Raw genomic sequence first — 25,318 nt, forward strand, 5'->3', positions numbered from 1 at the left:
GAAGGCAAGAGCCAGCCCGAGCGGATTGATCGGTCGCCTGCATCCTTTCTCATGATGGCCGTCGATCTTACGATGGAGAGGTTTTCACACGCCAGTGGACGTCCAGACAACCCAGAGAGTAAACATGGATAGGTGTTTTTAGTTCAACTCATTTCGAGTGAGATTCGGAGGACAAGTTGAGCTCTTGCAGTATCGTAAATGTCACTCACACTGTTATATTTATTTATGCGGTGCAAGGTTACTGCCTGCTAGATTAAACCTTATGAGCTGTTAGATTTTCAGCTTGGCAACATAAGCCAAGAAGCTAGACCAGAAGTCCTGAAATGTTTTTGCTCTGAGCCCCTATAAGCAAAATGATTTTTAAGTCAAACCCAGGGCTTTAAGTAGGTTGAAAAAACTGGGGGTCTCTCGAAGGGGCGTGGCCAATGTAATTAAGGGCATGGCTTAAAAACACATAAACTAAAAATCTGTGCTTAGCATAGTGTGCTGCCCAACTGGTATTTTGTGGTTTCTGTCATTGCATCCAGATATATGATACAACAAGTAACATCCCACCTACAAGAAGTCAGGACTATTGGCTTTTTCAATGGTTTTTAGTTGCATAAGATAAGCAGCAATTATGGCTTGTATATAATATTGAAAAAGCTTCCACTTAAAGAGCCCGGGTGACACCATGACAGTGCTGCTGCTCTTGAGTTTCAAAAAGAGAAGGGAAATCCAGAGAGAAAATGACTCTTAACCCCTTCCACGCTGATGACGAGCTGGGCTCGTCATGGCGTAGCCTCCTCGCACGCTGATGACGAGCCCAGCTCGTCATGTAAAGTGCGTTTTCGCAAATCCCAGCGTGCGAGCGGAATTCCGCTAGCGCGCATGGTGTTAAAGGATTTCCCTTCCCCTACAACGCTCCCCCGTCATGACGTCATGCTGTAACTTCTCCACTAATGAGCAGTGTGAGCACGTGCACATTGATATGCCTGCTATCACTATCGCTATCTGGAAAAAAAAGGACCGCCTGTGCCAGGGCACAAAACAGTCCAATAGAAACCCGTTTCGAGGCACCTTTTAAACAAGCACTGGCGTTGCCAATAGGTCTCGCGATAAGAAAGTTGGAGCTATTGGTTTTGTAAATTACATTTTATATTTATGTTTTGTGATTTACAATGCCAATACTTTTAACTTTAGCATATGTGACACTTTTAGTATTTGTAATGTCACATGTTTTGTATTGCCTTTACTTAGATGTATTGATATTACAATTAACATTGGCTTTTAATTTTTTTATATAATTAATACTTAAATAAAAGTGATTGTAATTTTTAATGGCAATAGCTTAAACTTTTGTAAATAACTGTTGTGAAGATGATGTTCAGTGACTAAAATCCAAGAACAGAAGTGAAATATTAAAATTTTTTGTGACATTTGCAATAAAGCTTCAAACATTGAGAGAACATATTTGAACCAGTGATGCTGTGGTAGTGCTGAGTGATGCTGTGGTAGTGCTGAGTGATGCTGTGGTAGTGCTGAGTGATGCAGTGGTGGTGCTGAGTGATGCTGTGGTGGTGCTAAGTGATGCTGTGGTGGTGCTGAGTGATGCTGTGGTGCCCCTGAGTGATGCTGTGGTGGAGCGATAGATAGATAGAGGGCGATAGATAGCTAGACAGAGTGACGGCGATAGATAGATAGAGTGACGGCGATAGATAGATAGACAGAGTGAGGGCGATAGATAGATAGACAGTGAGGGCGATAGATAGATAGACAGTGAGGGCGATAGATAGAGTGAGGCCGATAGATAGATAGATTGATAGAGAGTGAGGGCGATAGAGAGATAGAGTGAGGGCAATAGTTAGATAGAGTGAGGGGAATAGATAGAGTGAGGGCGACAGATGTGTGTGTTTGTGTGTGTGCGGTTGTGTGTGTAGTTGTTTGAGTGGTTGTATGTGTGAGTGGTTGTATGTGTGAGTGGTTGTATGTGTGGGTGGTTGTATGTGTGAGTGGTTGTATGTGTGAGTGGTTGTATGTGTGTATGTGTGGGTGTTTGGGGTGTGAGTGGGTGTTTGGGGTTGTGTGTGTGGGGTTGTGTGTGTGGGGTTGCGTGTGTGTGGTTGGGTGTGTGGTTGTGTGTGAGATTGTGTGTGTGGTGTGGTTGGGTGTGTGGTTGGGTGTGTGGTTGTGTGGAGGCTAGCCAAAATGACTGTGTGAAAGTTTTAGTGATGGAAAAACGACTTTAATAAATGGCCCAAAAATAAGCTATACAGATGACATAATTAGTTGGCCACAAACCAGCAAACCTTCTGAAGTGAGAAACATCTAAAAAACTGCAAATTGTGTTCTGGCTTAGTTCAACTGCTGATTACGGTGCGGGTCGTTTGGCGCTGGACTGACTGCATGTAGTGAACAATGATACATTTATATTGATCAAGTAAAACCAATACGAAATAGATCATTACAGTTAAGCGGCTCAAAGATGCAACATGAAAGCAAGACTACAAATCAGAGTATCCAAAATACTATTGGGTAAAATGATCATAACCCTGGTTGAATGTAACATTATGTTTTGGGGCTCGAGCCATGTTGTAATCATTGACGGTCATTAAAAGCTTTAAGTGGAATTACGAAAGAAAAATGCCCCAAAAACAAGTGTATCTTGCAAGAATCTCGATATACAACTGAGCCCAAGGCACTTCAGCCAGGAAAGCAGCACGCACGACAGGGACAATATAACCAAAACAAAAGCATGCCAGTTGATAAGAGCTCTATTTACATTCTCCCGGTGTCGAGTGACATTTACATAGAGGTCGCAGAAATCACGGGTGTGGCGCAAAGGTCAGTCCTACTACGAAGGAAAGAGTTGGGGGCATGCTCAGTCAGGATCGTTGACTTAAAACACAGCTGAAAGACAAGAATATTAAAAGACGCAGGTGGTGTCACTTCCTCCAGAGGACAAATGGATAGTTATTAGAATCAAATAGTTAATAATAAAAAATACGAAATGACATGTCATGTTTCGTTTGTTACAGACGATAGTTTGGTTGCTTTGCGACTGCAAAAATAAAAACATCCAGAATATGTCTGAAAGTATGCACTCTCCATAAACCCTCCCCTTTCAACTGCATAACGGTATCCAGAAAACAAACAGACCCATGCGGCTGCACCGTTATATCAAATGTCGTCAGAATATCGCCTTCTCAAAACGAAAAGTACACAGTACCCATATATGGCTTGCTTTAAATGCACGTATCGCAAAGGAGAAGGCATGGCTCGCGTTCAGCTGAATAACCCCAACTTTCAGAAGTTGCAGTCTGAGACAAGCATCCTGTTCTTAGATGCAGACATAATAAATAAATGACACGCCTGTACATACAAAGGGAGTAAAAAGGGCGGATAAGCCTCATTGCGTAGCAGCATTGTGGGATCTGAGAATGTGCTGGCAGGGGTTCCTTGTCGTGTGTGGTAGCATAGGCTCCAAGAGCTGTAGGGCACACACATAGCTTCATCCTAGCACTTCACTGCTGTTTAAAAGACAATGTCCATGTTAAAGAGGCTTTGTTACAATTTCACTCCGTATAACAGTGTCTACACATTTTGAAAGTAGGTGCAAATGTGAGGTGCTTTTAGGAAGAGGCTCTTTACTGTTAGTTTATTTGACTCCTTCGAAACAGCTCGTGTGTGGCAGCCTAAGCTTAGACAGCTCCTGGGCACACATACAGCCTCACCCGAGAATTTCCCTCACTCAAGGACTTTAATAGTCATGTGTGGCAGCATAGGCTCCAAGAGCTCCAGGGCACACACACAGCTTCATCCTAGCACTTCACTGCTCTTTAAAAGACAACGTGCGCTTCCATTGTGAAATGTTCACGTTAGTTTGTATCAGCCTTTAGGTTTCAGTTTCGTTCTTACTCGTGCATGTCCAGCTGGCTTTGCAAGATTTACGGCGTGTAGCTACAATGAAGTGGCGCCTTGCTGGCGCCAGCAACTGCTTTTCAGTTATACCGAAAACAAGCCTTGCAAATAATGTTATTTAATTTGACTCGTTCGAAACAGCGCATACAGCTTACACCAGGAGATATACTGTGAACTATACCAGCGTTGTTGAAAAAGCGATAATAACGTGCATTTCAGAATTAGATTAGGAGTTAGACTGAAAACACGCCTTGCAATCAATGTTAGTTTATTTTACAAGACTCGTGGTTGACTAATCTCTAGCAGGAGCGCCCTCCGCTGTGTTAATGGCCAGCTAGCTCCCCGCCGGCACCAGCAAGGCTGCTGTATAGAGAGGCTGAGCGAAAGACTGACAGTGGTTTATCAGAGTCGAACTGCGGTCCCAGGTTAACGAGCAAAAACAACTGCCGCCGTCGACACCTCGCGGAGCTGTCGGTCACTGCTTCATATGGCTTGGATGGCTGGCACAAACTGCTGAGTTTTTTTCAGGTCTGCTGTGCCACATTTGTTGGCGGCAGCGAATCTGCCAAACTTTGCAGGGGAAAGGAAATGCGTGCTCACCTCCCCACACGGCTTTGATTATTTAGGTTAGAGGGAATGTAATGTAAGAAATGTATGGCACAGAACCCCGTGCATGTCTTCCTTAACATCCTGTATGTATTCCGTGTTCACAAAACAACCATCGGCAAAATGGAGAGGATTGAGAGCAAGGCCAAAAAGAAGAAATTAGTAGGGATATGTATAGATGAAGGGAGGAAAGCGAAAAGTAGAGCGAGATAAAGAATAAAACGGAGGGTAATACGAGGGAGGAAAGGGGCAGAGGGCGAAGGACCAAGGGAGGAAGAATATACGATGTTTAGTAAAAGAGGCGAGCTCGGGAGATGGAAGAGAAGGAGCAAAAGAGATTATAACAAGAGTGTGCGCTTCGCGCTCAAAGTAAAACAAGTTGTGAATGAAAGAAGGGACAGAGAGGAGGAAAGGTGGGAGGGAACACGGCCTGGGGGAAGCTGGCTGGGGAGGGGGAGGAGAAATCCAAGTAAGGCTGTGTGCGGGGAGAGAGAGGGGAGGTGCTGGAGCTGGGGAACAGATGGCCGTGAAAGTTTATGGCCCAAAAGCGCGTGCCTGTGGCCACGTGAACTCGAAGAAAACCGCACCAAAAAGCCCTTGGTTTCACGATTATTTTGAGCACTTGAATTCTCTCCATTTTCCATTCCTTTGGAATGGAAAAGGCGAGACCTAAAAACTGCTGGTGCTCAGCACCGGTGAGACCTGGCCCACTTAAAGCCCTGGTCAAGCCCCGTCAGAAAACTGTATGGGAAGACAACTTAGGGCAGTGGGAGGAGCTTTTGAGATGATCAGTCTTGACCCTGCGCCCAATGGGAACAGTCCAGCCCGAACTGCCAGGCCAGGACTTCCCTGGACTGGAAACCAGCATCCTAGGAACGGTTTCGGAATTTCATGCCTCTTCAGCCAGGATAGCTTGATCCCAGTGGCATGGTGAGCACAGGACTCACGTCAGCGTACCCCAACCCTGATTTACCCACCTGTGTAGCTCTAGGGTTCTTTGTCGCCACTAAATGACTGTCAAATAGGTAGGTACTAATGAGGCTGGCCTTTGCCCTTTTGGTAATATCGGCCCTTCCATCATAATTTGCATTCTCCTCTACCACCAGTAATTTTTTTTTTGTGTTCAAAAGTTTTTATTCGGAGCGTATAAGATATACAGCTGAACAAAATATATTAAAAGAGTAAAGGATACACACATAGGGTAAACAAAACAATAATAAAAGCTGGTATATGGAAAATACACATGAGTCGTGACCGTATTTTCAGTAAATTAAGTAAATCATAAGTTATACATTACATTGAACGTACAGGTATGCATAGGGTGAGTTGCATCTATTGTTACATGACGGTTGGCATACATAGTCATAGAGTGATAAGATTACCACTACAGCATGTTAATTAGGAAGGCGGAAGTACGAGATGGTCTCGAGAATTACATGAATCAAGGGGGCTTGTGTAGATCAAAGTATTCATCTAGCGAGGCCCAAAGTTTCCTGAGTGGCGGGCGCCACGGGGTTGAGGCGAGGGCTATGTTGTCAGCTCCTCTTAAGTTGGTGACCCAGTTAAGCCAATGGGGGAAGGAAGCTTTGTTTGTGCTTTTCCAATTATTGAGTATGATTTTAACCGCAGCCGTCAGCAGTAGGTCGAGTAGGGCTTTGTCATTATCATTGAGTGTGGCGGCTTTGGCGAATCCGAAGACGAGCGTTGAGAATTCCCTTGGGAGGGTGATATGTAGGGCTTTTGATATGAGATCAAAGATTCTGTCCCAATAGGAGGTGACGCATGGGCACCTGAAAATTAAGTGTTCAAGGTCCCCTCCCTCACCATTGCAGTTCCAGCATGTGTCATCGTCCCTGATTTTGTGCAAAAAGAGCCTCCTAGGTGTCCAGAAGGCCTTATGAAGTAGCCAGAACTTGGCTTGTGAGAGAGTAGGGCTTATTTTGTGGCGAGTGATGGACTCCCAGGTTCTGGCCCATTCTGCCTCTGAGGTAGGTGTGGTTGAGAACGAGTCCCAATAGAGCTGGAGTGGTTTGGTTAGGGAGGACGTTTGTGGGCGAATAAGTTTATATATTCTAGAGACTTGGTGGCCAAGTTTGTTAAGTGAAGTGAGGAATCCAGGGAGGGAGGGGGTGACGTCCTTCAGGTCCGCTTTTGCTTGCGCTACTTTGATATGTAAAAAGTTATAGAATTCTATATGGTGTAGAAGGAATCTGTTCTGCAGGTCACTGAAGGTGAGTGGTAGTGAGTTTTCGGCGAGTTGGTGGGGGAAGATTATACCTCTTTCTATCCAGGAAGAGTAGTTTAGGGGTTCCCCTTTGTATGTTAAGGTGGTCTTGTGCCAGAGCGACTCCCAATTTGAATGCCGGAATTGATGTGGTAAGTGTTTGCTAACTTGGAGAAGAGCCATTTTGGTGTTTTTGAAGATAGGACCCGAGCCTAAATTGGGACGCAGTTTAATGGTGAGCAAGGCGCAGGGATTGAGACCTTGTAATATGGACCTTTCTACAGAGAGCCACACTGGGGTATAGTCCGTCTGTGAGGTTAGCCAGTACGAGCCTTGTTTTGCCAGAAAGGCAATTTGATATAGTTTGAAGTCCGCCAGGTTGACTCCCCCTAAACTTTTATCTAATCGTAATTTCTTTAAGCTAATTCTGGCTTTTTTGCCCTGCCATAGAAAGGAAGAAGTCAGTTTGTCTAATTTACTGTGGAATTCTTTGGAAAGCATAAGTGGAAGCATTGTGATAAGGTAGTTGACTAAGGGGGATATCATCATTTTTATGGTTTCTATACGACCCCACCAAGTGATGAACCGGGGGGACCAACCGTCAAGCAGTCGTTTGATTTTGGCCAGGGTCCTGGTCTCATTATGTTTAAGGGTACTTAGAAGGTCATCGGTAAATTCTATCCCCAAGTATTTAATCACGCTAGTTTGCCAAGTCAGTCCAGAGTCGCCTAACACTTCCCTAGAGGTGTGGACATTTAGAGGTTTTACCTCAGATTTATCTCTATTTAATTTGTAGCCGGATAGGGAGGAGTATTTATCAATCGAGGACATAAGCCCATCGATGGAGTTAGTAGGGTCTTCCGTTGTAATTAGGATGTCATCAGCATACGCTGCTAACTTAACTCGTGTGTCCCCGAAGGAAACACCCGCAATGTCTTTATTATTTTTGATGTCTGTAAGGAGGGGTTCAAGGGCTAGGAGGAAAAGAGCTGGGGAGAGAGGGCAGCCTTGTCTGGTTCTCTGGTGGAGTCGGAACGGGTCGGATAGGGTGCCGTTTATAGCTATCCTGGCAGATGGGGCAGAGCATAGGGCCATCACCATTTTGGCAAAGGAGTCGCCGAGGTTGAATGAGTGCATGCAATGCCGGAGGAAGGACCATGAGACCTTGTCAAAGGCCTTTTCCGCGTCCAAGGTTATCGCTACGGTTGGGGCGGAAAAGGCCTTTGCTTTCTCCAGAAGGTGGCACAGCAGTCTAGTGTTGTCGTTTGACATCCGGTGTTTTAGGAAGCCAACCTGTGAGGGGCTGATTAGTTTGTGGAGGACGGAATTTAGTCTGGTCGCTAATATTTTTGCATATATTTTACAATCAAGGTTTATCAGAGAGATGGGACGGTAATTTTTAGTGAGGAGGGGGTCTTTCCCTTCTTTGGGTATTACTATAATCGTCGCTTCTCTCATTGATGGGGAAACACTGCCGCTGGACGCTGTGGAGTTAAAAAGGTTAAGGAGCGGAGGGCTAAGTTGATCTGTGAAGGCCTTATAGAATGACGCCGTGAAGCCGTCCGGTCCGGGGGCCTTATTATTCTTTAGTGTGGTAATTGCTGCCCTGATCGCTGCACTAGCGACTGGGGAACCTAGGTGAGTCATATCTGTTTCTGAGAGTTTGGGGAGGTGAAGCGAATCAAGGTAGTCAGTGCAGGCTGATTCATCTAGTGGTTTGTCATTTTTGTATAAGTCTTCGTAAAATGATTTGAACGTGTCGAGGATACTAGATTGTTTGGTATGAGTGTTGTTTCTAGTGTCTTTAATGGATGTTATGGTGGACAATTTCTGTTTATGTTTGAGATAGGAGGCTAGCAGTTTCCCTGCTTTGTTGCCCTCGCAGAGTTTTAGGGCCTTGAAACAGTTGATCCATACCCCAGCTCGTTTGCTGGTGATGGTGTTGTATTCGTACTTTTTTTTGGTTAGTGTTTCTAGTGTTTTATTGTCCAGAGGGTTGGACTTTTTTGGGGATTCTAGTGCTCCAATCTGTTGTTCTAAGGATTCTAGCTCTTTATTTAGTGTCTTGTTCATCTTGGCTCTGATGTTGATGATTACCCCTCGGATTGTGGCTTTCAGAGCATCCCACAAGGTGTTAGGTGTAGTGTTGTGGGTGTCATTTAAGGTTAGGTATTCATCAATGGCATTAGCTATTATTAATTTGTGTCCGGGATCTGACAGGGTTTCATTATTGAAGCGCCATCTCTTGGGTGGGAGAATCGATTTGGAGCCAGCCAGCTTGGTGCGAATACAGGCGTGGTCAGAGACCAATTTAGGGGCTATTTCAGTTTCCTCTATCAGGTGTGTGAAGAGGCTTGAGATCAGAATGAAGTTGATGCGTGAATATGATTTGTGTGGGGCGGAGTAAAAAGTATAGTCCCTACTGTCTGGATTTTGGAGGCGCCAGGAATCTTTCAGACAATATCTATCACAGAGGCGAAGGAGGGCGTCGTGCGAGCGGGATGGGTGGAAGGAACATTTGGATTGTCTGTCCAGAATTGGGTCAAGGGGTAGATTGAAGTCGCCTCCCACTATCATCAAGTCATCTGGAGGGATGGGTTCTAATGAGCGGGAAACCGAGTCCCAGAATTCCGGGTCATCAGCATTTGGGCCGTAGATATTTATTACATGAATGGGGTCATCCTCCCTTAACGGAAAGTCTACCATCTTCGTCATGAGAGTGCGAGACTAGTGTTAGATTAGCTTTTTTCGCTAGTAGGGTGATTACCCCTCCTTTTTTATGAGTCGCTGGTGAGTTCAATATGTGTGACGCTCAATGGATGTTCAAGAACCGTAGGTCATCTTCAGATAATTTGGTTTCCTGGAGTAATATAATGTCCCCCTTCGATTTGGTGAGATATTCAAAGACTTTCCTCCTCTTTACCGGATGGTTGAGGCCCTTAACATTAAGAGAGATTATCCTGAGGTCATCGACTAATGATTTTGTATTAGACATTGGAGTGAGGTATCATCGCTGAGAGGCTGCGTGGTAGACGAAAGATACCTGTGTGTAGTGCCGTGTGCTGGACACAGTATGGGTCAGTGTGTGGAGATATAACTCTAAGGACAGGGCATAAGAAACAGCATTGAAATAGGGTTTTGGAATGCAGTAAGAGACGTGTGTCATACCTGTAATAAATGAACATAAGCAAGAGACAGTACAATACAGAAAGAAAAACTGAAATTCTTTGAACTCTTTTAGCTCCATTTCCCCCCCCCCTGTCAGAACTACCCTCCAACCCCCCCACCCCTCCCTCCCTCTCCTCCCCCCAAATACGTACATAGGGAATACGACGGCAGTACCGTGCTAGGTGGAAGCAGGAGTAGTAAGCTGGTAGCTTGTAAATTCCCTAAACATCGAAAATAGCATATTATCAATCAACCTGAAACTTGTCTTACCCGTCAAGCCGATTTTGCTGCTGAAAAAAGTACCATAAAATATAGCAGTAAACATTGGTAGTGGCGTGAGAGCATAAACAGTTCACGCTAAGGCAATACTGAGTTAACGGATAGCATTAGCGACTAACAGTATTGAATAACATTGGAGAATAACAATAATGTGACATTGTGTTGAAGCATAAGGCCTGCATGTAGAAAAGTGGTATAGACGTGCAATCGCAGAGTTGCAAACTGTATAAGAAACCAATGACACAACTAGAAGAACAGTAACTCACGATACAGGAGAGTGAATATGTGAGATGAAGGACTGCAGTGTTGAGGCGGATGTTACCCGAATACAGAGCATGGGACTAGCACCATAACAAGCCTATTAAGGACCAGGCAGGGTCCTTAATAGGCTTGTTGGCAAAGAATAACAGCAAACAATTTGGTTACTTATGAGGTGGATGAGTTCATGTTTTCCTTTTGTTCGAGAGGCCGGACGATAGATCCATTTCTTGTTCGCGGCGATCTTCTAGTAGGTCTGCAAGGGCTCTGGGGTCCGTGAAGAATCTTGGGTGTCCATTCACTACAATTCTGAATTTCGCCGGGCCGGCAAAGGAGAATGCAATGTTTTTGGATCTAAGTTTGTCTCTGAGTTCCAGGAAACCTTTACGGGTCGCCACCGTATCCTTTGAGAAGTCCTGCGTAAAGATGATTCTATGACCTTCCCATGTGATGGAATGATTTTTCCTTGCGAATTGGAGGATCATCTCTACATGTTGAAATCTGAGTGGTTTGCATATCAACGGTCTGGGGCCTTTGGAGTTCCTGGTAGCGAAGGTAGGGATCCTGTGTGCCCTATCTAGTTCAAGGCCGTGTGGGAATTCTATGTTGGTGATCATAGGAATCCACGATTCGAGAAAGGCCACGCAGGAATCCGCATCTTTTTCGGAGTTCTCCGGAACGCCAAAAATTCTGATGTTACCTCTCCTGTTCCTATCTTCCAACTCTGCGTTGTGGCGTTTGAGTTCGTCCGTGGCGTTTTCTAGGCGTTGGATTTTGGGAGCTGATTGTCGAGCCAGGTCCTCCACGTCGCTTATACGTTGTTCGGCTGCCCCCAAACCTGTGTTTATTGTATTCATATCGGCTCTGATCGCTGTGAGTTCTAGCTGCATAGAGTCGGTATTAGATTTAGTAGATTTAGAAAGGTCGTGGAGGTCAGCCAGTTTCCTGAGGATCATTTCCATCGTGGCAGCCATGTCTGGTTTGCTCTTAATGGGGGAGTCCGAGATAAGTGGGTCTGGCTTCACCTTTTTGGTGGTGTTTCTGTCCTCTCTGTTAGCCATCGCAGTATATAGTATTTTAACTGCTGTAGGAAGCTGTAGGAAGCTGTAGGAAGCAGGGTGTGCTCCTGTATAGTCGGTAAGAAGGCCCCGTGTAGTGCTGATGCTGGTCACCTACGCCAGTAGGGCAGGGTTGCTGACCGTCTGCTGAGTTTGGCTTCGAGAGTGGCCCGTATAGCCTGCGAAAGTTACATCGAAAGGCGGACTCCGTGATACATTAGGCTGTGGTCTGTGTGTCATCGACCATTTGGAGACACTCAGTGGTGAGTGGTGGAGACATGAAAGGCCATGTGGTAGGCAACACTGGACAAGAGCAGTTGTTTCCATGCATGCCAGGGCAAGGTGGAGCCGTTCTGGTGCAGTAGAGACCCTCTAGAGTGGAAGGATCAGCATTGAAAATGCAGCAGGAGCACACCTTATGGGCAGACAGTGTGTTTATGCTGGAGTCGGCGCCGCCATTTTGGGGTCAGGCAAGATGTGCCGATTTTCAGCTGCTGAGTCGTCTACAGAACATCTTTTCCCCCGTGATGACTTTAAGGGGCGCTGTCCATTGACCGTTTCACTTACCCAGCGTGTGGTGGGCGGCTGAAGGCTGTAAAAGAGTCTTTTTAATGCTCGGCGTCAGGCAGTGGAGACGCGACCGGGCGCTGCCATTTTAGATACAGCCCGGGTCTGAGAGCGCTCGTTACCAAAGTCCGAGAAATACTGGAAGCGGCAGCATCAGGCGGCTGTCAACCCGTCGGAGGACTCCTCCTGAGTTCAGGCGCTGGGTCTTTGAGTTTGGCTCGTGTTACAGCGGGGAAATAGGGATAATTAACGGCATCGCTCTCCCGATCCACGGAGCTCCTAGTTCAGGCGGCCATTCCCCCTGCCGTCCAAGCCACGCCCCCACCCGTCATTTTTTTTAAAAAGATGAATTTGTATGTTGCTGTAATTTGTTGCAAGGCTGTGATAACCTTTGTGACTGACACCCTTGTCTTTTTTTTCAGTTTAGTTTTTGCCTATGGACGGCTACCACTTTGGGCTCCTGAAAATCTGCCATCTTTGAGTCAAGCAGATCCCAAAGAACAACCTGGGAGTTGAACGCCTCACTATCAGTGTGAGCTGTTAGCCTGCTACTATTGCAGACTTTCCGTATGTTACTGTCTGCAATACTTGTGGTATAGTTGACACTCTGTACCTACACCATGTCAGTTGGAGTTCCTTTGCACACCGTGTTACCCCTAGTGGAGCTGTGACCTTGCAGCCTAGACTCTTATTGCCTTCTATTGCGCTCATGCAATTCAATTGATGCAATCTACAGCATAGTATCGCATTATGTCTATTTTTGTCTGCTTGGGTGGCATGGTGGCCTAGCCATCTGACTTGTTCCTCTTCTGTTCTATTAGGCCATCGGCAGGTTGAAAATGTATACAGCCGGTAGTGTGTGACCAAGTGTGTCCCATGGTTGGGCCATGATACTGTCCTTACTTCAAGTTTATATCTCTGAATGCACTCTATGCCACCTTCGGGTTAGATTAGGCTGGTGATTTACTAATATTGGCTCTATTATGGGAGCAATTTCTTTTGCTGCTGCTGCACGTTTGGACATTTAAGAAGCAAGGATCACAAAGTTGCCTCTGACTCGACTGCACTGCGTCCGTGGCTGTCGTAATAACCCACTTCCGCCCAGCAAATCTTGTGGTCATAAGTTAGCTTACTTCCACTTTCTATACTTGCCCTCTGCAAGTATAGCGACCTTCGCGTATGGACGTGCTATGATGGGTCCCTGAAAAATTCAATGTTAGTCCCTGGTGACTAGATGGGATAACCTCTTGCATGACCGAACTATCAATGTGCCCCTCTGTGCAGACAATTTACAATTATGGTCTTCATCCTCTGTGACTAGGCCCCATACCCTGGCCTGCGCTGATCATTCCAAATGGTGTTCGATTTTGTTGCTTGTCTTTAGTGATATTGGTGTGACTATAATATTGTCATAATATCTAGTTTATTTTCTGATTATGCTCTATGTTGTATGCTCTGATTGTAGCTAAAGCTGGTCATTTGTTAATGAGTGTGCTCTGGACCCCTCTTGTGCTGCTGTTCCAGTATCTTTTTAGTGGTGGGCAGCCCTACTCCCCTGCTCCCAAATCCTAAGGACCTTGCAGTTGGCTGTAGTGACAACCACTTCTAGGAAAGATCTTAATACTTTCACTGCTGGTTGGGTGCCGCTAAGGTGACCTTCAGCATGGACATGCTATGATAGCTAACAGTAAGATACAGTGTCAGTCCATTCTGCTTAGCTATGCCCCTGATTTACAGGGCTCTATGATGTCACCTGTGTGACCTATCCATGTCTCCTTCTATGCGGACACTTGGAACAGCTGCTCTGTTGTGAACCATTTTAGGACACTATTGTACATTTCCAGATTCAGGCCCTTATATAGGTATAAATCACTATGTCCTTATATAGGCATAATAATCATAACCATATTTAGTCATAGCTCATGCAGTCCAAATACGGCAGGGCTACTTCCACTAGTTCCGAAAATCTTCAACGATTTCTTGGAAAACTCGGCTTCAGCAGCTAGGGATTTTCCCTTGCTCGAGAACTGACTTGTCCAAGAACTCATGGAGTTTTCAAAGAACTGAGAGTCTTTAATGACGTTATTATGTCCACCTTTACGTAAAACTCGGCAACTTCAAGGTATAAATATGCCCACACTTGCCTTAGCAAACACACAGTGATTTGTTATGTTATGTTATGTTATTTATATTTTTATAGCGCGCAGCTGCCCCAGCAAAGGGGCGTCCTGGCGCTTTGACAGACACTATAACATAACACACAATAAAAGAAAAGGAAATTAACCAGACACAGGAAACAGGAAGGTTTTAATCGCCTGCCTGAAGGCGAGCAAATCTTCAAGAGCTCGGATGTGTACCGGGAGCGAATTCCATAAACCTGCCGCTAGCACCCTAAAGGAGCGGCCACCCATTCTGCTCAGCTTAAAGCGTGGACAGACAGCCAGATGAAGCCCCTCCGATCTCAAGGATCTCGAAGGCGTATAGGGCGTGAGTAGGTTGGCAAGTGCCGGCGGCGAAGAAGATTTCAAAATTTTAAAGGCCAGACACAGCGCCTTGAACTTGATTCGCTGTCTGACCGGGAGCCAATGTAAGGCCGTGATGGTACCAGACACTGAGCAATGTCTGGGGAGGCCCACAATGGCTCGTGCCGCGGCCTTTTGTACTCTTTGGAGCCTAGAGGCCTCCGCTTGGTTCACCCCTAACAACAGTGAGCTGCCGTAGTCCAGCCGAGAGAGTATTGAGGCCTGGACCACAAGCTGTCTGGTAGGGGGATCAAAGTACTTTAAAACCGGCCTAGTACCCCGCAAAATGCCATAGCACGTGGCAGCCACCTTCTTGGTGTGGTCCCTGAAGGTGAGCGCAGAGTCCAACCAGATTCCTAGATTTCTCACTCCAGCAGCTGGAATAGGAGTGACACCTAACTCTGATGGCCACCACTGGTTACCCCATAGCTCAGCGTGCTTCCCTAGTACCAACACCTCCGTTTTGGTGGCATTCAACTGAAGGCAGTTGGTGCGAAGCCAGCTTGCTACTGCCACGAGACCCGCACGGAATCTGGGGGCCTCTACCTCAGGGTCTCCACTAAGTGTCACCGCTAGCTGTGTGTCGTCCGCATATGAGGCCATCGTAAGACCCCACTGTTTGACGACACCAGCCAACGGTTTCACATAGAGGTTGAACATTGTAGGGCTCAACGAGCAGTTAGACTATTTACTTGCCCGATGCATCCTGCTAAAGCAAGTGCCGAAGGAAGCCGACCCTCCAACAGACACACTGAGAGACGCTGTCTTTTCTCCTGCCGAGAAATCCAGCTCCAGTGTTTCCAAGCTACCCTTGCAGGTTGTTGGGAAATAAGAGTCCTGAGCCTGACCTTCTTCTTTCCAAACTAAGGTACGGAGCTGATTAGACCCTAAGAGAAATCTTGGACAGATTTTTGGCAAAAGAATACTACATTTATGCTACACCTCACTTCTTCCCTCATACCAAGCTTAGGTTAGGTACATCGGGGTAGGCATATTTTAGAAGCACCAGTTGAGTACTTTTAGCCTCTGTTATTTATGTATGTATTTATCTATGGTTTAGGAACCATACAATGCTCTTACAGTATTATTTTATTCTACTCTTTATACTGTATGCATTATATTTTACAACCAGTTTTACGACTAGCAGTTAATTTCTTATGCTTGAGAAAGAAGACTGTTCAATAAAACCTTTTTATTGAAAACGCCTGTCTATCTATTTCTCTGCACCTCTGGTGAAACGAAGCATGCACGATTGATTGAGTGAAATATCTATCTATTGTTTCCACGACTATGATGATCAGTTTTATCTTGGGGGAACAAAATTGTCATGTTTATGCGGTTGTCAGAAACTAATCCCTTCTTGTGAATTCGAGAAAGTTTCTAGTGACCTCTGAGCTAGCTGGCACTCACAATTAAGTCTAATATATTCGATAGAGACCTAGTAGACCTCAGTCCTACGTCACATCTATAGGATATGTTATTCCAATGCGCAGAGCCTATTGAAAATATAGGAACTACACCAAATGGTGCACAACGTTTGGTAAGGCACTAATTTAATGCTAGATACTAGAGTAACTCAGTCGTGCTTTTCACAGAGACCCCTTTATCCTGTAAATACTCCAATAGACGCCTGGAGTGGGTTAAAGGATAAAATATCCGCCATAAACTGAGTAGGACGCAAAATGCTATGTTTTAGTTTTGGTTTTGTTCAACGGTGAGGGATACAGTGTTCCAAAATATTGTGCACCTCATCTTTATTCCTTGAAACTTGCTCTGCAAACTTTCATTAAACAATGTCGTATAACGACAACACCGAAACTGGTGGAGCTGGAAATACTCGACCAGGTTTTGACACTGCAGGGTTTAATGAAGACAACGTGGATGCTATAAACATCCCGGAAAATGTGCGGAAAGCCATAGCTACAAAGCTTATAGAAAATGGCCTATCACCAAGAGGTGGTAGAGTCATATTTGTCATAGAGGCACATCAATATCGGCAGACAGAGGTATTCTATTCATGGATTATCTTTCCACAAGCAAATCCAACAACACATGCGTTCCACTTCTACAAGATGGAGGAACCTCCAGCTTAATACGCTCCTTTCGAGGACGTTGAAATTCCACTAACTTACCAAGAGCATCAGCTCTGGTTTAAAGGCGCCTTACAACATCAAAATCACATTACCAGGCTCGGTCCACTAGGTAGACCAGGAGCAACATGGCCGATACTAGCCAGCTATACACCACATCCTGCCATAGAACAAATGACAGGTCCAGAACTTTTCGCTCAGCTAAAACAATTAAACAAAATACATAGACAATTGGTACAATATGTCATGCGGACTTTAACAGTCCAACCTGCTATAAGAATTCCACAGCACACCCCTCATCAGGGGAACACAAACAAAATCACACCACAGACTTTACAGTCAGTCATCGGTAAGTTGCTCGCAAAAAGGGAACAAATTCCATTCTGGTTAGCTAAAAGAATTATTCAAATAGAGGCAGTATTTCCCGATAGTACACCTCATGAGAAACACAGAATTCTAACAATCTGTTTACCAATGGGGATTGCACCACACGAGGAGGACTGTGGAACTTGGGGTACAGTCTTTGCTTCAATCTACACAAAAACACATGGTGTCCCGTCTATGGCGGTGATACCAGACGTTCTGAGACAGATTCAAAATGAATACGGTCCAGAACCAGCTTTGAATCTTGGTATGAAATTACTGAAAGATTTCAAACAGAGCTCGGCTATTTTATTAGCTAACATTAAAGGTGAAGCAGCATCGGTGGCAATCCGCCAAAAATTAAAAGAACTGGATATTACTGAGCAACCGTATGAACTTGCCAGAATTATTGAAAAATCCTATGAAGAACTAGGAAGAGATAGTTTGGGAGGGAAACCTGTAAAGCCTGAATTAACAGAAAATTCTGAAAAAGTTTTTATCAAAAACAATCTAACTACTCCTAAAAATGAAATAGTAGACAGTCACTTCCTAAAGAGAAGCGCTCTCAGTCCAGAGGTAGATCTCCTCAAAAAGAGCACTCTGAAAAGAGGTATAACCTTAGAAACAGGGATAATTTAAGAAAACCTGATAGATATCAAGATACTGATACACGATCCTCTCGTACCTTTCAGACTTCCTCGCAGAAATCAGAAAGAAGAGGACGATCAGAACACAAAGAAGAACACGTGAAGTCCAAAGACGATCAACACGTTCCAAAAAATAAGAAAACTAAATTTTCCAAAAAGAAGGTAGCAAATATTAAAATCAGACATGCCGAGGATCTTGAGGACACAACTCAAGAACGGGGAGTGGGCCCAGACAATGCTGGACAGCGCAGCAGAGGTCACCATAGCTCGCAGGATCCTGAAAGATCATTTGGAGACAGTGGATCTGAGTGAATGCATTCAGGTTGAAACTGCCAACACCAGGGTTAGTGTACCCCATAAGTTATATGAAGTAACACTCCGGATAGAGGGGGACATAACTAGAAAAATAAAAGCACTCTTTTGGGAAAAACTATCTACACGTGACATCGGTCGAGGGAAGGCGCAGGGCACGATGTCAGTAGTTTACATAAGCACCCTTTACTCCGGAAGTTTCTTCTAGGAGACCATTTGTGTCTCTACTTATGAATTCTGACACACAACAGGTGTGAAATGAAAATGCCCATCGTAGTTGAAGAGGGTGGACCTGTGACCGTGGGCGCAATTCTCAAAATGTGTTAAAAAGGAGAAGTTCTACTTCCCAGATATTTTTTATCGTTTGTAGAATCACTGCCAAATAAAACTATTATGCACTCTGTACTGCTGCTGTTTCAATTCACTTCAAGGTGCAAGTATCACACGATGTTTGACGATAGAGTATTTTGTGTAAGCCTGCAGCACTGTAGACACAGGGGCGTAACAAAGGCCCCTGCAGCCCACGCGGTGCGGGTGGGCCCCCCGAGCTGCAGGGGCCCCTTAAGCACACTGTACCAGGGGCGGTGGGTGACATTTGAAAGTGGTGGGGCGCAAAGTGATTTGCATACAGCACCGTAGCGAGCGAGCGCAGCGAGCGACCCCGAACCCCAAAAGGGAGGTTTGGGGGGATAACCCCCCCAAGAAAATTTTGAAAAAAAAGAAAAAAAATCGTGCATTTTCAAGCAAATTTGAGAAAGCAGGAAGGTTAATAAAGCAATTGTGAAAGTGCAGTTATTACATTAATAGATGGCATAACATAGGTAGCTGCTTATTCAGTATAACCACAGAGCTTCATACATTCCGTCCTATTATCCTGAGACTGAATCCTGTCACCAGGCCAACTGGCTCACTTTCAAGAACAGGACCGTATTCAAACCACTTACATGGACATCCAAATCAGCAAATGACATGGCATTCAACCTACTCTCTGACACCCTACCATGCTACACACCAACTCGGAACTTTAGATTCACCAATCACAACTTTCAAATCAGCAAATGACACGGCTCCCAACACCCTCTCTGACACTCTACCATACTACACACCAGATCAGAACCTTAGATCAACCAATCACAACCTTCAAACAACACCAAAGCCACCATGTTTGCCTCCTAGTTCTGGGACATCTCTGTCCTTCTACACTGAAACTCCACATCACCCAATATGTGGCCCATCCAATCTCTGCAGGAATTTCAGATGGCATTGAAAAGACATGTGCTTCAAGGAAAAAGCACAGCGGCATGGCGGATGTCGACAATGGCATTTAAAGAACGTGCAATACAAAATAACGTTATATGGGCAAACATTTTTGTTGTTTTCCCCAAACATTTTTTATTAAGTAAATAGAACACTATGAGCGATCCGTACAGGAGAGCTTCATAATTGTGACCAATTGACTACAATCAACAATCAAGGGGAGAGGATGTAGCCTTACGGCTAGAGTGGTCGGCTTCGAAGCTGGGTAACCTGGTTAGACTCTCAGCAACAACACTCTACATCCTGTGATTCTGGGCAAATCACTTAATCTCCCCGTGCCTACCAATAAAAAAATGAAGGTGTTCATCTATAACGAAACTGGTGCTCATGTAAAGCGCTCTGATACCTGATGTCTCAGGTCTAGTTCGCGCTATATAAAACTCAAAAAAGAAAAAATCTGAACTTCAAGGTCTGCTTAGCCATACAATATGACTATTCGATGATCAAATTATACAGGTCCTACACACGGTCACTGCGAGGAACCTATGAAGCAATGACTGATGACTCATATGCCTTCCCCATAGGCCTATACACCCAGGAAGCAGTACGTGACTCTTCTGTAGCTACTCTGCGAGTCACTCTTGTGGAATGCTCAAGAGGAACTGACCCTTTTCTAAGCCGAACAGCTTTGAAAAACCGGAAAGAGAATGATCTTTACTCTGTAATGCTAGGAGTGTTGTCTTTATATCTTTGGCACCTCACCCGTTCTAGGGCCCTCCGGTACGCATGCTTGAGCCTGGAACTTCCCATTATCAGAATAAGTGAGTGGATGTGGTTGTCCGCTTGTTGGTCTCTGGTGTTTGTGGCTGTGTGCATGTGTGAGTATGGTTGAGTTTACATGTGGTGGTGTTTGTGGCTGTTTGCATGTGTGAGCAGGTTTGCGTTTACATGTGCTGGTGTTTTTGGCTGTTTGCATGTGTGAGTATGTTTGAGTTTACATGTGTTTGGGAAAAGAATTACAATCAATGCAATGAACTCCCCACTGTATTTATGTCCTGAGTAATTTGCCACAGCCTCCTGTGCACTGAGATATCTACACAACAATATTAACCTCCTCCCTGCAGCTAGGCAACATGCAGAAATGCAATTTCATAAAAACTCATACTTACAGGCCTTGGGGATAGCATTTATACCAGATAAAAGCCAGCCACTTTGTTTCTATTAATGTCAGATTTCTGCATCCGTTATCTCTCTAGAGGAACCATTACCAAGGCTGAGAGGTAAAGTGGGCGTAAAATTAGACTTTAAATTTGCTTTTGAAGTGAGATGAAATCCAAATATTGGCAAAGCGAATGTGTTTGACTTTTATAGTAAATACAGATACACACCATCCAAGCACATGTTGACTCGACATAGATGATACATGCATGTAAACATCCATGCACTCTCAGACTAACACACCTACAGTACCACATGCATACATACCATCGGGCAGACCCCCATGCCGACAGAACAACAGACCCCAGGCAAACAGAACAAGAGACCCCCCCACACACAGAACAACAGACCCCCATGCACACAGAACAACAGACCCCCCCAGGCACACAGAACAACAGACCCCCAGGCACACAGAACAACAGACCCCCAGGCACACAGAACAACAGACCCCCATGCACACAGAACAACAGACCACCCCAGGGACACAGAACAACCGGCCCCCTGGCACACAGAACAACCGGCCCCCTGGTACACAGAACAACAGACCACCCCAGGCACACAGACCAACCGGCCCCCAGGCACACAGAACAACAGACCGCCCCAGGCACACAGAACAAGAGACCCCCAGGAACACAGAACAAGAGACCCCCAGGAACACAAAACAAGAGACCCCCAGGAACACAGAACAGACCCCCCACACACAGAACAACAGACCCCCCCACACACAGAACAACACACCCCCATACACACAGAACAACAGACCCCCAGGCCGACAGAACAACAGACCCCCAGGCACACAGAACAACAGACCCCCATGCACACAGAACAACAGACCCCCATGCACACAGAGAAACAGACCCCCAGGCACACAGAAAAACAGACCCCCAGGCACACAGACCAACAGCCCCCCAGGCACCAAGTTCCCTATTTCTATTGAGCAGCAGTTCATGTTAGTAAACGGAACGCGTGTCACGTCGAATCGGACAGCTGGAGAAAAACAGATCGGGTGTGCCCTCAGTCCTGGTGACAAGGCCACACATTAGTGTTTCTGTGTTATTCATCAGGACAGCGACATGTGGCACACATGACATATCACACCCAGTGTCTACATACTGCTAGCACTGGGACATGTCTATAGATTAAGGTTGTACAATAAAGCGTTTGTTCTAAAAACAAACAAAAAACGGGCAAGACAGATTACTTTTGCAGTTTTGTACAAAGCGAACTCTTCCCGAAGGTATTGGAGAGTTTTACATTACAGACAAACAAAATCATTTTTGATAGGCGCGGAGAGATTTATTAAATGGTGTACCCAGAATGGCATGAGGTTGAGCCAAGGTCGAGAATCGAACCTTGGTTCCCCCTTGCAAAGTCGGTAGCTCTGGCTCTTACACCACATCCTCTCACAACTTCTAACCGAAAACAGCCTACAAGGATACGCCTGAACATATTTTAGACACAGTTTGGCGCTAATTAAATTAAAAGAGTCTATGTGGTATAAGAAAGAGAGTTTTCGTTGCCATAAAACACACCAGACCGGGTAATACATTTGGTTAAAACGTAAACAGCTGCACGGAAACAATAGTTGCTCTACTTTGTAGTGTAAAACAATGATTTGTATGGCTATGCGCTGTAGTGGAAGATTCCATAGGGTACATTACAATGTGCTGTAAAGCCCTCCGTTCTAAAATCTGTGACGTAAGCACCACAATGGACATGCTATGCCTGTTGACAATGCATCACATCATTTACTGTGGCCAAAGGTACCGGCTACAGAGCAGGTATTTTGGCACGGATTACAGCAAATTTAGTGAAACGCAAGTGTATTTTTAATTCCAAATACACACACTTTCATACACTCATGAATTGTCTAATGCAATGTTTTAACTTTGTGCTGGAAAATTTTAAAGTCTTTATTTTTAAAAGAATCCTGTTTTGACTTGAATACCTGCAATGAGTGTACTGCTTGACATTCTCTTTGTGGACAAGGCAATTGGCCTCAGACTACTTTTAATTTCTGTGAATAAGCATAGATTAAAATTGACTAAATAAATTTTCATTGAAATTGAATTGAATCATGACTCAGCTCGGGCCAGTGGAGTAATTATCTCTCACCTACATCATACCGGCAAACTACCTTTCCAACAAAGTCTTTACCTTGTTGTGCCTTTACCACTCATTTTTTAGCACGCAAATTTTTACCACATGCATGCCTTTACAACGCATGCCTTTACCACGGAGTTGAGGGTGTGGGGGTCTCCCCCCACAAATACATTGTTTTGATATATAAAAGCAATGCATGGTAATAGCCTGCGTTGTAAAACCATGTTCATGGTAAAAACATGCATGGTAAAAAATATGTGGTAAAGGCATACAATGTCTTTACCTGCGATGTACCGTTGAACAGCCCACTATACCATACTGTTGACTACTTGGGTGTGTCCTTCCACCGCCAGTCGAGTGCTTGCATTGAACCATATGAGGGACTTGTATAGTCCTCTCTGTCCGCTCCTGCTGGCTCCTGCCTTTGTGTTTTGCTCTAACGTGCTGAGCTTGGAGGGTTGTCAGGTCTCGCAGCTGGCAACATCATGCAACCAATAGCACATCTTTAGCGATCCCTGGCCTCACAGGTGACAAAAGCAGAGCCAAGAACAGACGGCAAACCGCCCCCACTGGGACATTACACTTTCTGTTTGGTAAATAAATGCATTCAGGAGTGCAGCACCCTTGAGAATACATCATACAATGAAACAAATAAAATGAACACTTTTTTAAACTTGATGCAATGCTTCATTGTTGTAAATGCGTGAAGCACATAAGCCTGACCTCAGCAAAATTGTGAAATTATTATTTCTCTATTATTGCGAGGGCATGCTACAAAAAATAAAAAAAAATGCCACCTAAGCATGGCATAACATGCTCGCAATAACAATTTAAAATAAAAAAAATTGCAATCAAATACAACTGTGATAGAACAGTATTGGCCTTTCCTAGGAGGTAAGTGTACATAGAACACATAGAAATCCAGTTTGGTTTAAATGTGTGTCACAGGGAAATGCGCTTCTTATTGGCACAGAGAATAGGCATTATTGGCTCTGAACTACTGTAACCTTAAGACCAAGTTTAAAACCATATGGATGAATAAAAAACAGTAAGAGGATAGTCGAAAAGGACAAAACATTGAAAAAGTAAATTATCAGCTCACCATCCCTGGTACTGAAGTGAGCTTCTTCTTAGGCAGGTGTGTATATATATCAGGCAAAATGTCTCCACTCACAGCACAGGGCAGTCATTGGATAAGGGAATAAAATGGACTGATCCTTGCTCCATGCTGTGTGCGGAAGTGGGCAGACGCAATTTGTGAATGACTGCTGCACAGATCTATGGATGAAGAGAACTGACCAAAAGCCCTTTTATGTACGTACTCCTAATGAATGATGATGTGCCAGTCACCTCAATGTGTCAAAGGTGTGGTGGTTTCTTATAAGTAAGTGATCATAAGCGAAAAACTGTTAACAATTATACGGCCTTTACTAAATCAATAACATAGTTCATATTGAATATATGGTCCATTTGGATCAATACCTGTGGGTATGACCGCTACTGTGTTTATAAATCTCTTTTTTGTAAATTGTATTGTCATTTATAAATACAGTTTCACTTTTATTTATACGCTACACTTCAGTAACATGAACTACTGTGATGCCATCAGGATAGAATTCATGTGGCATCACTTCCTTCGATTCGGGGTCAACGGCCATATGACACGGAGTCCACTGTGATGTCATTGAGGTCAAAAGGTGTGTGATGTCACTTGCATGTCATCTGAATTTTTGATGAATCGAAGTCCATGGTGCTAAGGTTGTGTGTGTTTGCTCACTGAACAAAAACCTATTGACTTTACCAAAAGTTGTTTTGATGGCACCCCTCCATCTCATGTTTCCTCCCCAGCTCCCAGCCCAGTCCCCTTGTGCCTTATAGGTACTACATCTAGAGTATAAAAAGAACCCTAGAAAGTTCTACGCAGCACTGACCCTAGGAAACGAACACTCTATGCAGGATTCATAGGTCCTTTAAATGTAATTCTAAAGAGAGAAGTCTGTATATTTCAGATCCAGAATCGAAGAAAGGCCCTGCCCTGCCCGTTGAATATTAACTTGAACAGAAATCGAGTGGGTGGCAGCCAGGCACTTGTTTTCAATGGTTTGTGAGTTTCCCCCCCAAAAATATAGAGGTAGTATAACTAGTCCCCCCTTTGAGGAAATCTCTCAACTTCCTCTAGAACCAAACTGCCTCCCCCCCAGACTTTCATGACGCAGCTTTACGAGATCTACAGAATGCAGCCCGACCCACCTTTTATCCTCAGTTCAAACATACAAAAGGCCTGCTTAAATAGTTTTACGGCAAAGCGGTATACGTGTACAGAGTGCGTGTGAAGATGCCACTGTACGATAAAAGTGCATGTAGTTCTCATTTGTAACTGAGGACCTGCTCAAAAGGGGATCGGCCATCCCCAGAACTGCCTCGCACAGTCGTAAGTGCACCCATGAAAGTATGTGTCCTGAACCTTCATATATAATAAAACAATTTAATAAAAAAAATAACGGTCACTTGTCTTACCCAGTTCGGAAAGTGATCTGAATGCTACACAGCACACTGGACATATTTCATCTGTATCAATGGGCGCCTTGCGCACGGTGCACAGTGTGGGTGGAAATTTTCTTGGGAACCGGACTATGAAGAAGGAGTTTTATCCGAAACGCGTAAGGCTACATCCCGGCTTGTGTGTGGAGTTTGGAGATTTTGCTGAAGCCTGTGTGCATCCTCACCTGTGGGACTTTGGAGCTTT

General features: G+C 44.7%; 1 protein-coding gene across 1 annotated transcript in view; it reads right to left on the bottom strand.

Annotated features, from left to right (window-relative positions):
• LOC147734735 (aldo-keto reductase family 1 member B1-like) overlaps positions 1 to 25,318 on the bottom strand; it is a 231,354-nt gene that overhangs the window by 80,732 nt on the left and 125,304 nt on the right. The window lies entirely within an intron of this gene.

Source organism: Lissotriton vulgaris, chromosome 1_2 (assembly GCF_964263255.1).
Source record: "Lissotriton vulgaris chromosome 1_2, aLisVul1.2, whole genome shotgun sequence".
Classification (NCBI taxonomy): domain Eukaryota; kingdom Metazoa; phylum Chordata; class Amphibia; order Caudata; family Salamandridae; genus Lissotriton; species Lissotriton vulgaris.